General features: G+C 42.4%; 1 pseudogene; it reads right to left on the bottom strand.

Annotated features, from left to right (window-relative positions):
• Positions 1-4,372: 4,372 nt before the first annotated feature.
• LOC113324420 overlaps positions 4,373-19,651 on the bottom strand; it is a 28,608-nt pseudogene continuing 13,329 nt past the window's right edge.

The following is a 19,651-nucleotide window of genomic DNA, read 5'->3' as shown; positions in this document are numbered from 1 at the left end:
TCTCTGTGGGTACTCATGGACAGGGGACTTTCTCCCTCTTTTCAACTTCTTCCATAAAGTTATCGTCAAATCTTCTACCAGGATGATTGATCATATTTATGAAGCCTATCTTTCCATTTTGAGGAGACCAAGGAAGGCCAATGAGTTTTATATGCCTCAGTAAACATCAAGGAAACTACCGGCTCCCTCATCAGCTTCTCCGTGTGTATCTTATCCCCTACCTTGGCATATATGAAGCAACTTCCTGGAGAGCATGCAAGTTCATACATTTGAAAGTTCCACACATAAGTAAGTCTTGTTGAAAACCCTCTTTACAGTCAGCTATTATTTATCCCATTAGGACTTGAGGACTTGATCCGTCTATCGATCCAAATGTGAATAGGCAATGTGAATGAAGGTTGGCCCCTTTTAATATTTCATGCTTACAAACTATTTCAAAGCAAGATCTCTATAAACTCAAAATCTTTGCAAGGCAATTACCTACTTATTCAAAAACCAGAAAATCAAACCACTAAAGAACATCTCTTGTCTTTCACAACACCTAAGTATAAAATGTTCTAAGTAGAAAATACATGCATTCAAGAGAAATCATCTAGTAGAATCTCATCCTTCTCAGAGAACACTCTCATATCTCTTGAAGAACACCTTCCTTCAACTCCAGTTCCTGAGTCAGCTTCTCAACTACTTCGCTTTGCCTGGGCATACCACACATCTCATCCACTGAAGATAGAGATTCCTCCATGCTCTTTGCTAATATAACACAGAGACTGGATTTTTTGGTCGTGGCAATCCACCATTGGGAATATTCACGTCCATGGTCATGATAATGATACCTTCATCTTCTCTGGAAGGCGCAGTCACATCCTCAACATCGTTAGTCGCCTCCATCCCTGTACTATCTCTCGGTCCTTCCTGCAACATCATCCCAAATAATGAATGATGCCTTAGTTGTCATTGGATCCTGAATCAGTTCGGTTTTCACCGTCGTCATATGGAAGCGACTCTGTATCACCAGATTTCTCCTTTTCTTCGGGAGGTGTCTTGATCGCATCGTCATCTCGGCTATCTACATCTAGCGCGAGTCCTACAAAGGCCTTCATATTTCCAGAGCACTAAAATTACGGAAGAAGTTGAGCAAGATTAGTTCAAATTTCCCCAGATAATTCAGCCAATCAAACAAAGCAAAACATGTACATACCCGAACATCTGAAGAATTGAAGATCACTGTAGCTTCTCGGGTGCCACCTGCAATCCTCTCTGACCGAACTTATTTCTCCTAGGGACTTCCTCCATCTTGTCTAGGTTTTACCTGACTCTTTTTCTCAAATATTAAACAAATCACATGAGCAACGATAACACGGCAACACTTGGAACGTCATTCAATACCCGACTCGGTTTTGGTACCAAAAGATACCACCCATACGCCCACCAAAAAACTTAAAGTTAAGGCCTCCTGCAGTCGGAAGGGTCAACAACGCAGCCACACTCTCCCAGATTATTCCTGACATGATCATTGCCGAGCATATATCTCATCCATCCATCCCATGAGCGCAATGATGTTTGGAAAATTTTGATATCCACCGGAGAGGCTGGATATTCATTCTTCTGGAGATGGAACCTTATTACATGTTCCGGGGAGATCGATGGTACAACTTCTACACCCTCTGGTCCAGGAAGAAGAATCGTCATGTGATTAGGATGAGTCCTAACAGTGGTATAAGACACTTCGAAGAAGTCATCATATATATTTGGCATGTCTTTGGAATCATTAATGCCTCATTGCTTAACAACAGAAATATCTCCAGGTGACATCTTATCCAAAAAAAAATTTTACGCTCCTAGTTACTGTTGGGTGGTTACATGTGCAAAATAGAAGAAAAAAAACACCTACCTTAAGTTCTCCTTGCTCGCCTTGCTGCTGATCATAACTATTAGAGACTGCTTTTTTGCCGTTGATGCTCGCTTTACCGCTGTTAACAAAGAAAGTCATTCACACCGAGCTAAATGTTCAAGTTTGATCAACTACTCGTGGATATTACACTCACACCTACGATACAACTAGGGTTTATACCTTGAAAAAAAACACGAAGGAGAGGTGAACTTACCTTGATGCTGGTTGGCGTACACGATGATGGGTTGGTCCCGTTGTTCGTGAAAAAAAGGAAAGAGAAAAAGCTCCCTTTTATACCCGACGAATTTCTAAATCCGGAAAGAGCTTCTTCCTCTCCCTTGCACGTACAGGATTATGGAAACCGGTTGAGCTCCAAGGTCTTGACCGGACTTTTCTTTTTTTTTGCTACCATTGATGTTCGATGAGCAAGAGCGGTAATTTGTTAGTATCCCTTGATAGATAGATGCTTCACTAGTACGACTGCCAAGGAAGTTCAGACCAACTGATATCTCTCTGGTAACATCTATCTACTTCAACTTATTAATTTTATTTTTCGTCTGTCACCATCTAGTGCTTACCCCGCAACAATGTTACTGTTACGTGCTAAGCAAGGGACTTAATGCTGATGGTGGTTTTTAGTTTAGGGAAAAAACTGTAAAAGTCTGTCTACCTGACCCGGCATTAGAAGTAGTAGACGTTGATATGTCTGTATTCCGCAAGGAATTTGAAGAATATATTGAAATCTGATGAGTGCCTATGCCTCTCTTCATATCGTATTGAAACTCAAGCTCCTAGATGAATTATTTGCGAGTATAAAGCCTGGTGAATATTTAAACTCCTAGCTGCATTATTCACTAATGCCGGGGCTGCTGCATAATAAGCTCCTAGCTGCATTATTCACTAATGTCGGATCCTGCTGAGTATCTATCCTATGCTATGTTCCCGGATGAACTCATAATATTGACATGATATGACAATTAATGTTCACTCTCAGCTGGGTAGCATGAGGTTCCTGAAGTGTCAGGATTAAGATGTGCATGAAGGTACTTGTATTCTTTTCTGTATGAATTGCCATACTATGAACCCCTTCTGGGAGAGGTAATTAATTTTAGTTCATTGATATATTATGACTGATGTATTGGAATTTTTGGTGTTTTGAGTATCAACCAACTCCGTTACACATTTTAATTTATATGACTGTTATTGTCATTTACCCATTTTAATTCATACGACCAACAGACAAGTGTAACCAATTTATTTTATACGACATTATTAAAGGGGGTGGGTTTCCAGTTTATTTTATACAACTTTATCAAAGGGGTACCCAAAATTTTAAAGGGGTTTCCAATTTATTGTATACAACTTTCTCAAAGGGGTACCCAATTTATTTTATGCGACCACCGATGAAGTTTATTTTGTTTGGCCCACCCGGTTACGAAATGTAGGAAACTGTGGAGACAGCTAGTGTTTCTATTGGATTTGAAATAATAGAGAGTATGACAGATGTTATTGAGATGGAGCAAACTGGTCTTCAGAGAAGAGTAAGGTTTGCAATTGACAATGAATCTGAAAGAGATGAAACATTTGAAACTGATGTGCCACTGAGGGAAAAATTAGAAGATTTATTGGCAGCACAGCAAGCTGGTTCTGCATTCATACGTGGTTACTCATACTTGAAAGTGAAACAAGGATCATACATCTTTAAGATATCAACTATTGATGTAGGTTACAATTTATTGAGTAAGAATTGCAGGGGACCAGATGTGGTGCTTAGACTTCCGTCTGTTTCTACCCTTGAAGTTGGCATGGTGTACATTGTATAAAAAATAAATGGTATGTAGTGCACATAATTTTACGTACTAGAATGTAAAATAAGCAAAGCAACAAAAGACGATTGTAAGGTCTTCTGTCTGAATCTACTTATATATGTAATGCATTAATTATCAAAAATAAGAAGTATGTGTAATGCGTTAATTATCAAAAATAAGAAGTATATGTAATGCGTTTCCTAGAACCTGTAGTCTCTAAAGTCTGAACTATACTGGTTATGGCCATAATATTACAGAGCATCTTTCATGTTCAAACTCCTAACCAACAACGACATATGACTTATTGTGTCCATAAATTTCTGTTCCAACTTGATAATTTTGATATTTTACTATTAAAATTGTAACGTAAGGCTCTATCTTCAACATGATTTGTTGACAACAATTCTACAATCACCAAGTTATCCGCAAGACATCTACAAAGTATGGAATGCTTAAAAGATTATGAACTGTTTTAGGTGTTCTTAATATATATTTAACAACTGCCACTACCATTAAACTTCTAATAACCATGCTTACTTTCCCTAATAATATTTCTCCCCTCTTTCTCATTTCAGAAAGCCAACTCTGCACTTGCCTGTAGAACATAAAACTAATCCGTTTTCATTTCACCAACTTAAAAATTTTAGGTTGACGACTGGAAAAATAAAAGTTATTATATTAGGTAAGCAGAAGAAACCCATAGAAGCACATACGATAGTCATTTTCCAAACTCCTTAGGCTACAAAAGAGGAATCACATATATCATTAAAAAGGACCCCACCAGCCATGAAACAGCAAATGCCCCAGCTCTGAACCAAAAAAAAAAACACCAACATCATTCTCCACATACATAACAAAGCAATAACAAAATGCAAAATTTACAGTGAATAGTTACTCTCCAAATTAAGCAAGAGTTAGTAAGTACCCATTTAAGAAAGCTCGCATTCCATCGGCTTTATAGTCGGTCAGATATGAAGTATATCGTTGCCAACAAGGAAATGGATACTTGTAAAGTAGGTCCTTCTTCCGTCGGATACAGAAAAGTAAGAACACTGAGTATCACAAACACGGAAGCCATCTTTATTATGTAGTTGAAGGAGTTTGAAACCTACTGGTAATTGTTAGAGAATTGCTCGGTCGAACTCGCAAGCGTTGCTATCTCAAGTCTGTTTGTCAGGTTTAGTTGTCAAAATTATAAGTCTTGATTTCTAGTCTACTTGTAGCTATGTCTCGGATTAGGATAGAATGTGTAATTGAGCTTTAGACTTCACGACGTTCATCGATTGAAGACGAAGAACTACTAAGGAGAGCTTGTGCAACTTTATCAACAAAAGGTATGTGGAGACTTGAACTCATCTATCACTTAAAAGTCTATTTCTATTATGTATCCTATTGAGACAAAAGTCGTATAGCTATATAGACTTTACTTTATAAACATTTGACATTTTGAGCTGAGTTTAACTCGCTTACATATTTCTCGAAATATGTGATGGTAAGCTTTCACTTTAACCAAGTTCATCTTTGTTCTTGAAGAAAGTCAAAATATGATCATGTGAAAATTGCCTGGTAACATCTTACATGATTTGTGTGAGACAGTCATTTAATGTAAACTCATAATGTTTCGTATTGATCTATTAATCACTTGAAAATTGCTTTGAAGCAAATAGTTTGTGTGAGACAATTATTCCCGTCTTCTAAGAATGTTTCAATGATTAAAATGAAGTTTAAAATGATTAACCATTGATTGGATATAGCACCGTATGCGTACTGGTTTAACAGTTCAAGTCCGGGAATTTAGTATGCATACCCGTTTGCATACTAATTCAACTGATGTTGGTCGTGAACGACAGTATGCGTACCCGTTCGCATACTGGCGGACATACCAAGTCCGGAACTCTAAATATGCGTACCCGTTTGCATACTTGAGTGGGTTAAGTTCTAAAATCGGTTTATTCATGAACAAATACATTTATATAATAAAGAATGCAATCTTTGCAAACCGTGGCTATAATGTTCATGAATTGATTCGAGTGAAACAAAATCGATTTTGCTTCGATTGTGTCTTTTATACTTCTATGAGAACATAAACAATTGAACAGCTCTATAACTAGTTTCATTTGAGTCATTTGAACTAGTTGTGATTAAGATGAACAAGGTTGATATGAAAGTGTTCATATGGCTAACTTCGGTTAACTATTGTTGAGCCAACTAAGTGTACACGGTTAGATACGGTTACCTACATTTCATTTGTATGTAACAAGCTAAGTTCAATCTAACGGTTGAAAGATATTAGCTTGAATCTAATCAGGTTTTCATCTAACGGTGAATATTGAATGCTTTGTTACCAATGTAATATTGATTGCAAACCCTGATATAAAGACTATATAAGGGAGAACTGAAGCAACTGGGAAACCTAATCCCCACACCTCATGTTTGATACTAGTTGCAACTAGAGTCGATTCTCCTTTAACCTAGGTTTTTCTAAAACCATTATAAGTTAACGACTTAAAGACTTCATTGGGATTCTGAAGCCAGACCCAACTATTTTCTCTTTAGTTGCGTGTTATGATCTTACTTTGTTCTATCATATTGAGTAATATCTTCTCTAAGATTTTCTCGAGATTCAATCTCCGATATGTAAGTGTTTGAGGGTGAAAACAGTTTCTGCTGATTTTGGTAATTTAGAGTGTGTATGTGAGAAACGAGTCTAAACCCTAAACAATGTACTGCAATGGAGTACTTTGATTCGAGATATCAATCTTTACAAATCCTGCCTAAACCAAGAAATGGCCATTCCAGACTTGCTTCGGTAATAAAGTGAAGGAGAAGGGTTGGTCTAGGGAGGAAAGCAAAGAGAGTGTTGAGACCAGAATAGTTGATTCGGGAAGAGTAGTTGTTTGACGACTTGTATCAGAAAGTGGAAAGCTAACAGATGCGAAAGCTAACAAGTGATTTCTGAGTGTTGTATTCTCCTGACCAAAACTTGTCTTTGGTGGAAATAGGTGAGACCTATTTATACAAGTCGCAACGAAACGTACCCTGGTCTCGTAAGAAATGGAAACAGTTGAGTAAATGGAAGAAAATGGTAACGTGTAACGCCTGGAGTTGATGTTTCCATAATAAAGGAAACATTTCACCATTACTTCTTGTATTTACTAACCGCCACACCCTTATGACACTTTCCTGTAACGGGCGTAGTGTACGCCGCACGTTGTAAACCACCAGACCAATACCCTGATTAGCATCCCCCAGTTTATGACATGTTTTGATGTCTCGAGTGTTTTCGTGAAAAACGTGTAGAGTGTTGCTATGTGTGACGTGGCCAAAGGATTTGGCGTTTGTAGCCAAGTTGGTGTCGTGACCAAAGAATGGGCATCGTAGCCAGATTGGTGCCGTGACCAGAGAGTTAGCATCGCAACCAAGTTGGTGCCGTGACCAAGAGTTAGTATCGCATCCAAGACATTTCCATGAGTCGTTTGGTGGCAGGTTTGTACGGATGAGATCCGCATCTCAGGAGGAAGGGTAGCCGTAGTTTGTTGAAACTCTTCGTTTGGCAACCAGCGGCGTGGTTGCAGCGCTTGCATGCTCTTGGCACGGCCAAATTAGGGTTTTGGCGTCGTGGCAAAGAATTGGCGTCGTGGCCCAAGTTTGTACGGCTGAGATTCATATCTCAGGAGGAAAGGTGGCCGTTGATTGTTGCAACCCTTCGTTTTCAGCTAGTGGCATGGTTTAGGCGCGGCCGAGCTAGGATTTTGGCGTTGTTTAGGCGCGGCCAAAACTAGGGTTTTGCATAGTTTAGGTGCGGCCAAAATTAGTGCTTGGCGTTGGGCCAAAAGTAGCCATGCGTTTGATGGCAAGCTTGTACGGATGAGATTTGCATCTCAGGAGGAAGGGCGGTCGTTGATTATCGCAACCCTTCGTTTGGCAGTCTGAGGCATGGTGGTAGGGCCGCATGGATTTGGCATGTTTTAGGCGCGGCCAAAATTAGGGTTTTGGCATAAATCGTGACGTTTGGCCTTGGGCCGGATGTTGCCACGCGTTAGGTGGCGAACTTTGACGGATGATATCTGCATCTCAGATGGAAGGGTAGCCGTTGATTGTTGCAACCCTTCGTTTGGCAACCAACGGCATGGTTGCAGCGCTTGCATGCCCTTGGCACGGCCAAATTCGGGTTTTGGCGTCGTTGCCAAGAGATTGCGATAAATCGTTTGGTGACAAGTTTGTATGGCTGAGATTTGTATCTCAGGAGGAAGGGTGGTCATTGATTGTTGCAACTCTTCGTTTTCATCCAGTGGCATGGTTTAGGCGCGGTCGAGCTAGGATTTTGGCGTTGTTTAGGCGCAGCCAAAACTAGGGTTTTGGCATAGTTTAGTTGCGGCCAAAATTAGTGCTTGTCATTGGGCCAAAAGTGGCCATGCGTTTGATGGCAAGTTTTTACGGTTGAGATTTTCATCTCAGAAACAAAGGCGGCCGTTGATTGTTGCAACCCTTCGTTTGGCAGCCGGAGGCATAGTGGTAGGGCCGCATGGCTTTGGCATGTTTTAGGCGCGGCCAAAATTAGGGTTTTGGCATAAACCGTGACATTTGTCCTTGGGTCGGAAGTTGCCATGGGTTAGGTGGCGAACTTGGACAGCTGAGGTCTTCATCTCAGTTGGAAGGGTAACCGTTGAATGTTGCAACCCTTCGTTTGGCAGCCAGCGGCATGGTGGTAGTGTCGCATGGCTTTGGCATGTTTTAGGCGCGGCCAAAATTAGGGTTTTGGCATAAACCGTGATGTCTGGGCTTGGGCCAGAAGTTTCCATGCGTTAGGTGGAGAACTTGTACGGCTGAGATCTGCATCTCAGATGGAAGGGTAGTCGTTGATATTGCAACCCTTCGTTTGGCAGCCAGCGACATGGTGGTAGGGCCGCATGGCTTTGGCATGTTTTAGGCGCGGCCAAAATTAGGGTTTTGGCATAAACCGTGATGTTTGGCCTTGGGCCGGAAGTTGCCATGCGTTAGGTGGCGAACTTTTACGGCTAAGATTTGCATCTCAGATGAAAGGGTAGCCTTGCAACCCTTCATTTGGCAACCAACAACATGGTGGTAGGCCCACATGGCTTTGGCATGTTTTAGGCGCGGCCAAATTAGGGTTTTGGCATAAACCGTGATGTTTGGCCTTGGGTCGGAAGTTGCCATGCGTTAGGTGGCGAACTTGTACGGCTGAGATCTGCATCTCAGATAGAAGGGTAGTCGTTGATTATTGCAACCTTCTGCTTGTCAGCCAGCGGCATGGTGGTAGGGCCGCATGGCATTGGCACAGTGGTGCGGCTGGCATGGTTGGCATGCCTTGGCGCGGAGATGTGGCTGGCATGGCATTCCATTGGCACTGTGGTGTGGCTGGCATGGTTGGCATGCCTCGGCGCGGAGATGTGGCTGGCATGGTATGCCATTGGCGACGTGGTGCGGCTGGCATGGTTGGCATGCCTTGGCGCGGAGATGTGGCTGGCGTGGTATGCCATTGGAACCGTGGTGCGGATGTCATGGCTGGCATGCCTTGGCGCGGAGATGTAGCTGGCATGGTATTCCATTGGCACCGTGGTGCGGCTGGCATGGTTGGCATGCCTTGGGCTGAGATCTGGATGGCATGGCATGCCATTTTCGCTGTGGCGCGGCTGGCATGGTTTGCATGCCTTGACGCGGAGATGTGGCTGGCATGGTTGGCATGCCTTAGCGCGTAGATGTGGTTATCCTCATAGGAGTACCTTCTTACAGTTGGAGTACCTATTGCATAAGACTAGATGGAAATTGGGCAATCTTGCAGGCATGGTACGCCATTGGCACTGTGGTGTGGCTGGCATGGTTGGCATGCCTTGGCGCGGAGATGTGTCTGGCATGGTACGCCATTGGCACTGTGGTGCGGCTGGCATGGTTGGCATGCATTGGCGCGGAGATGTGTCTGGCATGGTACGCCATTGGCAGGCATGGTATGTCATTGGCATCGTGGTGCGGCTGGCATGGTTGGCATGCCTTGGCGCAGAGATGTGGCTGGCATAGCATGCCATTGGCACGTTTTGCTAGCATGCGTGGCTGGCATGTGTAGAGATGATGCCAGTCAGTACCGAGGGCTCTGCCGTGGAGCATGGCATACACGTAAAAAAAAAGGTACCCCGGTAATTTTACGCAGACATGTTGGACGGTTCAATAAATGTGCTAGTGGCGACATTATTACTCAAGTGTGACGTCGCTGTTTGACTAAGGTTTTACGATTTTAACCCTAAGCTAAAAACCACCATCAATATTAAGTCCCCTGCTTAGCTCGGAACGTGGGCTTTGTTGCGAGGTAAGCATAAGATGGTGACAGACAAGGACAAAATCAAAACGGGAAAGTCATGAAGAGATGGTCAGGAAAATACGTCTAACCTTTTTCGGGAGGTAAGGAGAATTCGTGATACCTGCACTGGTGGCTTTGTGTAGATTCTTCTTGTGGTGCTGCTAGCTAGGCCGGGGAGTGGTAGTGGTGGTTTCTGTCCGGGATGCAAACAGTTGGCGTCAGCTTGGCTAGGCTGGGAAACGCGGAGTTGTTGGCATTTCCGGCTTGGATTTGCAAGCCGTTGGCATGGTGTGGCTTAAAACGGAGCCGCTGGCGTTGGTTGGCTTGGAATGGAGCCGTTAGCGTTGGATCGGCTTGGGATGAGCGCTGACTTGGCACGGTGCTGGCTTGGCGTGGCGCGTGCTATTGGCTTTGCGTGGCGCAGACTGTTGGCGTCACTTGCAGGTCCGATTGCCTTTTTTCATGTGTGGCTCGGATAGGAAATCCTTTCCTTATCCATATCCCAAAGTATCACATCCATATGAAAGGTGTTATCTCTCCTCCTCATGTTATACTGCCGGTTTCGCTTCCAAGTTCGGGGGCTAGCAGTAGAGCAGAAGCGATAACGCAGGCCAGCGTGTTCCAAACACGTATTTTTACGTTTTGTTTTTATCAAGCCATAATTGACACGCATTGACAAATATCTTTTCCAGCCGATATCACGCCTTAATTCATGACTAGTAGAAATCTTTCTTTTTCGGATTGCATCGCTCTGCTGAATATAAGAGGCGATCTTGAATCCTTCGTTCATACAGATCGTCTTGAAATCACGTCTATACTCTTTACAGGTATCGTCTCGTGCTTTCTCCTGGTTCCTCACTCTGTTTTCTTGTTCGTGTAGATTACTGGTGCAGATAGGGAGAAAACTTACCCCACCTTTTAATTTTGTATACATAATGGGATCTTCCTTTGACAACTGTACCTCTGACTCTTCGGGGAGAATCTTTGGGATCGACGAAAACTGGTCTTCTTCTCATGAGGAGGCATTGGACAGAATTAGTTCTCTGTTTCATGAAGCTGGCGAAATTATTCAGGACATGACTTCCGCCTATTTATGTGGAGCGCGGATGCATGCTCAGGATTTCATGACTCTGGTGGACATGGAGGAAAAGCGGGGAGATGGTGAAGTATCCCAGCGCGTTGAGATACCTCAGGGAAACGAAACTTCTTCACAACCCAGTGCTAGGGCTGAACGACTCGCCTCTCGGTTGAAACGGCGGAAGACTGAGTCTGTGAAACTTCTAGGGGAGAGCCATCTTAATTTCCCTACCCGAGATGGTGTCATAATCCTTGATTCTGGTGCGGATGAACCGGTACATCCTCGAAAGACTGCTGAGAAAGCTTCCGAAGAAGACGCCGTTGTGGTTGACGAAACTGAAGCAGCTTTTGGAGTAGACGCTGAAACTGCTGTCAAGGACGTTGAGGAAGCTTTGGTGGCATTTGTTGAGACGGTTGTCGAAGTGGGCGTTGGACAGGAGGCGGAAACTTTTGCTGTTGAGGCGGTTTCCGGGTGGGATGTTGGAGTTGCTGTTACGGAGGCGGCTTCTGAATGGAACGTTTCTTGTCCGAAAGATTGTTGGGGAATGTGCTTGAAAGGGCTCTGACAGAGGCGTTGGCGATCCGGGCGTCTGCTTTCGATGACCAGTTTCCCTTTTTGACGTTTCTCTTAGGCGTGTAGCCGCTTTGATGTTTCACAGACTCATTTTTATCTTATTTGTATTCATGACGAAATTAAGGTTTCGCTAAATAACATCCCGCTTATTTAGCTCATTTGAATACAATCTCTTTTTCGAAAGGATCCAAAACCTTTACCAAAATAGGTTGTTTGATATTCCATACATTTCCTGTCGTCTGATGATTCCTTGTATATTCTTCCCTTCAAAGTTTCGAGTAAGGCATCCTTTGCAGGGTTTCGGCTTTTCTGATCGTGATTTGATGGGTAATGGTTTCACGATGTTTCGGGATTTATTTGTTTTTGTTTTTTTGATCCAGAAAAATCATTTGAAAGAAAAAGTATGCTTCAAATAGAAATCGGAAACCTAATTAAGAATGTAAACGACGGATTCATCTTGGAGGTGGTACAAATATTAAGTGGAAAAGGAAATCGATGAAGAAAATACTAAAGGGAGAACGCTGGAGGAGGAAGGAGCACCGTGCTTTAGGTATTGAAGGTCTTGAGACATCGCGAGTGAACTGTTATGCCTTCCAACTTGTCAGTGTTGATGAGTTTGCAGTAACCTCCCAAAAGAACATCTGCCACCATATGTGGCTCGTCTTCCTTTTCTTCGGGTGAATAAGTCCGAACAGCTATCTTCACCGTTATGTTTCCGGCTTGAAATGAGGTTGCCTTGACTACCATGTCTCCAATTTGAAACTTTGGGCTTCGTGTAACCACTTGACTCTCGGTCTCGTCATCTTCGATTACGGCTTCCAAATCCTTGGTGAAGCGCTTGAAAGGCCCAGCGTCCCACTCGCATCTCTTAACAATTTCCGTACTGATAATCAGACCAAGTCCCCATGACGGGCTAAGAGAAGAAGTGACTGGTTGTATAGAAGGTTGTTCGACCAGGCTTACTTGTGTTTAGAATCTATGAGCGAGCGCCAGCGGGCTTTCTCCGGGTGATCGAGTTCCAATGGTAAGTTATTGATACGGCAGCAGGTTGGATGGCTTGTTGTAAACTCTTTCAGGTGTCGACACTGGCAGAGGGGATGCTCCCAGTTTTTCTTCGTTGTCAAATACCCACGAGCGCCCCAGGATCATGTCATAACCTAGTTCTTTGATAATGTGGAATTTGTTATGCGTTATAACGTCTCCTACCTTGATTTCGAGGTTAATGTAGCCGTACGCGTTCATTGCTTCTCCTTACGAATTCTTGACCGTGGTTGGGGAGTGGGTAGCCTCTTGCTTCAAAATTCCTGCAGCTCTCAGAGTCTTGATGGTAATGATATTAAAGTCAGAGGCTGCATCGATCAATGTGTTGTCGAGCTCAGTCCCCCTTAGGTAGGTCGTGGTTAGAAGTCCCCAGTTGTGTTTTTCAGCGCTGTCCCCTAAAAGAGCCGGGGCTTCTGGCGTAGTTTTCGTAACCGGAAAAAGTCGTTTGCCCGACACAACACGATTGAGGGCCGTGAAGATGTCTTGACGCTGCATCTTAGAAAGGTAGAGAATTTCGCACACATGCTGCATCATGGATTGTACAGTTTCGTGCACGGAGTCCCCAGAGATGCCGCAATTTCTGACTGGAAGTGGATCTCTATGTACTCCCTCATTTCCCAGCTGAAGTTCCCCTGCCTCTACCTTCTCCTTGAAGATATGTTTTAGTCTGTTGCAGTCGCTGGTCTGGTGGTGAACAAACCGGTGATAGCGGCAGTATTTGGGGTGTTCCATATCTGCCTCGGTCGGTGGGTGTCTGGGGGATGGTAATCTAATGACATCGTCCTGGATCCATGCCTCTAAGAGTTCGATCACTTCCTCGATCGGGAACGGGAAATCCAGGACGTTTCCTCCATCTTCATGAAGACGCATAGGAGTCTTAGCGGCGACCCTTCATGGCGGAGCCACCCGTTGTGCTGGTGTCGCGCGCTTAGGCTGTTGATCTTCCAATGGGGCCTTCATTTTCCCTCCTTCGTCCACTTCGCTCACAAAGGAGGAACCAGTGCTGTATCGCTTGTTGACGAGACGTCTACTTCCTTGAGTTTCGCGTACGTCCTCGCCTCTAATTGGCATGGTTCTTTCTAATAACGTTGGTGCCGTCGTGGCCGATCGTTTGGCAGCCTCATGGAGTTCGGAGAACGTCTGGAACCGCCGGTTCTCCAGTAAGGCGCGATAGATGGAAGCCATACCATTGATGCAGGAATTTACCAATTGTTGTTCGGTCACATTTGGATCGTGACAGTCTAGCGCTTGCACCCTGAATCTCTTGACAAAATCATTTGGGTGTTTGTTATCCCGTTGGAACATCCTTCCTAGATCCGAGAAGGTAACCTTCTCAGACACAAAGAAGTTTTTTTTGTAGAAAGCAGTAACCATGTCACCCCAGTTGGAGATGTTGTTTGGTGTGATGTTGTTGTATGATAGACGCATTTATGTGTCTAATTTATCTCAATTATATATATTGTTAGTGCTCGATATTGTACTTATTTGGATATTTTATTTATTTGTAGGTGTTTTTAGAAGAATAAAGTTTTGTGGCGAAATTGGATGAAAATGCGGCGTTTGGACCTCCGTTGATAGAGTACCGGAAGCGCCCCAGAAGTGTACCGGAAGTACCCCAGAAATACCCCGGAGGAACCCCGAAAAAAGTGCGAAAAATGCCCCAGAGGACACTTGCTATACGGACCCTTGATTTTGGATAAGGGGTAACCTAATTACTAAGGGGTGACCCATTTCCAGGCATCTGCTAAAGGGAGACCAGCCACAGATAAGGGGAGGTCAACTTCTCAAATTCAAAAGAAAATTTTGGCGGGAAAATTTTCTTTCACCAGACAGATTTAGGGTTGGATTTTCGGACGAGTTTTAATGAGATTCAATCACTGATTCTCATGGGCTGGACGTGATATGGATATACAATTCTAGTATGGATGATTTCATGGGCTTAATTGGGCTAGAATGGCCGGGAGAAGTGAATCAAAGTTCAACAGGATACGTACTCTTTCGGTTTATTTTCAAAGATTTTGTGAAGAATTTTGGGAGAGTTTTACGCTGGATAAAGATGTACCTAGTCTTGTTCAAGTCTTAAGAGAATTTTGGAGCGTAATAACTGGCCATAGGACGCGTACAAAGCAACAGAAAAGAGATTATTCTCTCAACTGCTCGAGAAGAAAAAAAAGAGAAATACTCTCGGATTTAGTCGAGATTTATGGATCTGTTGGGCTATATAAGTGTTGGTTTACATCAAAGAAAGATTAGAAAAGTTTAGAGACAAATAGGAGAGAGTTCAGAGCCGAAACGAGGAAGATACCATTGATTGTTGCTGCTGCTGCTGTTCAAGGAGGAAGAAGAAGTGGAAGAACAGACCTGCTAAGGCAGTCGTTCTTCATCAGTCTTAAAACCAGAACACGCTGTCGCTGTTTACAGCACACGGCTTGTATCGTTCTTTCCAGCAGCTTACACCTTGTGTCGCTATTTACAGCACTTTAGTTCTATCGTTTCTTCTCAGCACTTACACCATTTGTAACAGTGACACTGTAACACTTCTACAGTGTTGCTAATTCCTATTTCATCATATAATCATCAATAAAAACACCTATTTTAGCCATGAATTTATCTTGTGAGTGTGTTTTTGGGATGAGGAGCTAAACCCATTAGCCGAGACGATGGAGGAAGCCATTGGCACAAAATTTATTGGTATAATTCTAATTTTTACATTTATTTGCAATATTATTATTTGATTATTTGCATGAATTAAAATTGAATTAATAGTTTTTATTGAGTAATTGTGAATTGACTTGATGAAGCATGTTGGGTTTTAGTAACTTTTGATGTTTTATACTTTTTAATTACAATTATTACTTCAAAAACTTATTTGAGGCAAATATTAGAATTGATTTTAAAGATAAAATTGCATAAGAACTATTTAGAGTTTACTATTAAAATGGTCATTGGTGGAATCCTAGTCTTGGTGTTTTTCTCTATAACTTTGAACAACTCTTTTTATTTGCCTGTTTAAATTTAAATCTAAAAACTGTTTTCTTCACAAGTCTGATACGAATCCGTTTTACCACTTCAACTACAATCACTATTTGAAAAACCATCAAATTTTTGGCGCCGCCGACGCGGACTTGTGTTTAGGTAGCATTTTTTTAGATTTATTTTTTTTTATTATTATTCTTGTTCTTCTTTACGTTTTTGGTTTTTTTTTGTTTCCTTGCAGATTTTTGAAGTTGGAGCGATAGATAAATTTGCCAAAGCTTGTGGTGATTTACTTAAAGTTTGGGAGTGAAAACCAAAGCTAAAGAAGCGAAAAGAAGAAGATTTTCTTTATTTTGTTAAAAAGAGAGAAAAAAAAAGAGAGACATTTTTATTTTTGTAATTTTTTTTTTTTAGACTTTATTTTCTTTTGTATTTTTTTTTATGGACTTTGGACATTAATTTTGGGACATTTTTATTTTTATTTTTAAACCCTACGGAAGGGTACCCTTAAATACAAACTGTGTGCAGGGAAGGACGACGATTACGATATCGTCTCGGCCCCTCGGGTTCGCACACGACATAGGAGTCGTGGCCCGAGTCGACTTCAGCGGTTCTTCGCCCGTCTGGTACGGGAGGTAAAATTCTAAACACCCGCGAATCTCCTGCAAGCGGGTTACTGGACTCCTTAAGGTGAATATATGCTGAGGACTTGAATATGGACTGTTTTTAAATTCCTAGTAAAGGGCAAGGCCTGGCCTAAACAAGATAAGGGTTCGGATTTCATCACCGCTCCATTCTTGCCCGCCTTAGGAAAACGAAACCTAAAGCGAACCTAAGCCTAAAATTTGGACTAGAAAGAGACCTATAGGGTATCGAGCTTAACAGGACAATCATTCGAAAAATTTTGGTTACTCTTTTAGGCACACCTCAAAGTTCTTGACGGTTTATGTGAGTTGAATGCCTGACTGCGCCGCATTGGATCGGTGAGGTTTTGGGTATCAAAGCTCCATTGAGCTTCCCTCGCCTCGATTCAACTTACATTGGATCGGATTGATTCCAGAGGGGTGTGCTCAAATTGTAATGAATTCCCTTTCGAAGGATTAGAAGCTGATCTAGAAACAATCTAAGTGGAGCCATCATGCTTGTTGTTTGCTAGAAATCTTTAGGTTTGCTGTGGTAGAGTCGAGTCATCCTGCTGTGTGTTTGCTAGAACCTTCCTGTTAGGATTTTTATTTCTTTTTGAATTCTTTATAGTGTATGCCCGATTTTGTTAGGGCTTGGAAAAGAGATACTCTAGGTCGATTGATTAGCGAAAAACCTAGCTCGAAGATTCTTCTTTTGAGAGCCCTGTTTTTGGAAACTTCTGTTTTGAGAATCTGTCTCTTTGTGAGGATAGTACCCCCAGTACTTCTGTTGTGCCAGCGATGGCAACCTTGAAATATTACATGTTCCCAACTAGGACCAACCGAGCTTCATGCATTAAATTGCCAGCCACTACGGCTAATTTCGAGATAAAACCTAGTATTCTTCAAATGATCCCTATATTCTTAGGAAAAGATGATGAGAACCCTTATTTTCATATTAGGGACTTTGAGGAAATCTGTGGGACAATTAGGATAAAGGACCTTACCGATGAAGTCTTGAAACTTAAGATGTTTCCCTTTTCTTTGAGAGACAAAGCCAAGACCTGGCTGAACAACTTACCGTCTGAATCCATAGAAACATGGCAGGAACTTATCGCTGCCTTCTATATGAAGTTCTACCCTAAGCATAAAACTGCAGCTGTTAGGCAGAAAATTAGTGCTAGTGTGCAACAAGAGGGAGAGTCTCTTTATAGGTTTTTAGAGCGATTCAATGATCTCCTATCTCAGTGTCCTCACCATGGATTTGATAATATGAAACTCGTACAGATTATTTATGATGGTTTAGACTATTCGACCAAAGCCATGGTTGAGTTTATGTGCGCTGGTGAGTTCACTAGTAAAAATGCTGATGATGCTTTTACCTTCTTAGGAGCTATCGCTGAAAAATCCCAACAGTGGGAATCTTGTGTTGAACCCCCTAAAAGACTCTTGGTCAATAGAAGTAGCACCAATATGATAGATACGAGTTTTGCGTCAGATGCTAAGTTTGCTGCTTTGTCCAGAAGGTTAGAAGCTTTAGAAATGGGTCAGTCTAAAAATAGGTCCCTTGTTGAACCTAATAGAGCCTCTCAAGTCTCTAGTTGTGGAATAGAGCCCGATAATTCATTTTGGGAAGGTCAAGTTAGTGAAGAACAAGCCCATGCTGTCAATAACAACTCTAGGTTTGAGAACCGTCAGAAGTTTGACCCATACTCAGAAACCTACAACCCTGGTTGGAGAAACCATCCTAATTTCTCTTGGTCTAAGGGCCAGAGTCAAGGCCAGTCTAGTAATTCTCAGCCTCCCCCAGGTTTTGGTTTTAAGAACTCTTCAGGTCAAACCCAGTTTCAGAACACTTCCGAGAAAAAGATCTCTACCTTAGAGGAAGCTATCACTATGTTAGTAAGTAACCATGACATGCTATCAAAGAACCACATGAGCTTTCAACAAGAAACTAGGCAAGAGTTGAAGAATAATTCCCAGAGTCTTGCCAAATTAGAACTTCAAGTAGGACAAATAGCTAAGTTTATAAGTGAGAGAGAAAATGGAAGGTTCCCTAGTCATACTGATCCTAACCCCAAAGGAGAGAAATCGTACAATCATGTGAATGCTGTCACAACCCTAAGAAGTGGAAAGAAAGTTGACAACAAGGTCGCCATGCCTGATAGTGAACATGCTGTAGTTCACCCTGCTGAGCCAGAAAATGAGGAGACTGATAGAGTCTCCAAAGAGACCAATGAGGGTCCTGTTGAGCCTCACTTTGTTCCCAGAGCCCCGTTTCCCCAGCTGCTAGTCCCGACTAAGAGGGAGTCCAACTTTAATGATATATTGGAGGTTTTTAAGCAGGTTAATATCAACCTTCCATTATTAGATGCAATTAGGCAGATTCCCTCTTATGCCAAGTTCCTTAAGGACTTGTGTACGCGAAAGCGTAAGCTCAGTGTCCAGAAGAAAGCCTTCATAGCTAGTCATGTGAGTTCTATTATTCAGAATACCACTACTCCTAAGTATAAAGACCCAGGGTCCCCTACCATTGCTTGTACAATAGGTAAGTACCGTGTTGAGAAAGCGTTGCTTGACTTAGGAGCCAGTGTGAACTTACTGTCATACCATGTGTACCTTAAGCTAGGACTAGGTGAGATGAAACCTACCCAGATAACACTCCAGTTAGCTGATAGGTCCGTTAAAATCCCTCGTGGTGTGATCGAGGATGTTCTTATTGAGGTCGACAAGTTTATTTATCCAGTAGATTTCGTGGTCCTAGATACCCAACCTGTCCCCGACCCAGAGAACCAAATACCTGTAATTTTAGGTCGCCCATTCTTAGCTACGTCTAATGGGATCATAAACTGTCGAAATGGTATCATGAATCTTTCGTTTGGTAATATGACTATTGAGCTGAATATTTTTAATGTAAACAAGCTACATTCTGAGCTAGATAACACATGTATTGAAGAGGTGAACATGATAGGAACCTTAGTTCAGGAGTCATTACCAAACATCGTATCGGAAAATACATTGGAGAGTTGTTTATCCCATTTTAGCCTGGATTTCGACGATAATAGTAACATTGAACAAGTTAATGCTCTGTTGGATTCTGTTCCTATGTTAGATATTGATATATGGAAAAATAGGTTCGAACCATTACTAGCTTCTGAGTCTATCTTAACACCTTATTTAAAAGAGCCTCCTGAGTTGGAGTCTAATTATACATTTTTAGGCCCACCCGAGTCTTTCCCTGTGATTATAGCCTCCGATTTGGATAGTGATCAGGAAAGTAGTCCAGAGACCGTGCTTCAAGAAAATAAGGAAGCCTTAGAGTGGACCATAGAAGATATGAAGCAAGCT

This window comes from Papaver somniferum, chromosome 11, assembly GCF_003573695.1.
Source record: "Papaver somniferum cultivar HN1 chromosome 11, ASM357369v1, whole genome shotgun sequence".
NCBI lineage: Eukaryota > Viridiplantae > Streptophyta > Magnoliopsida > Ranunculales > Papaveraceae > Papaver > Papaver somniferum.
This window is presented reverse-complemented; position numbering and strand designations above follow the sequence as displayed.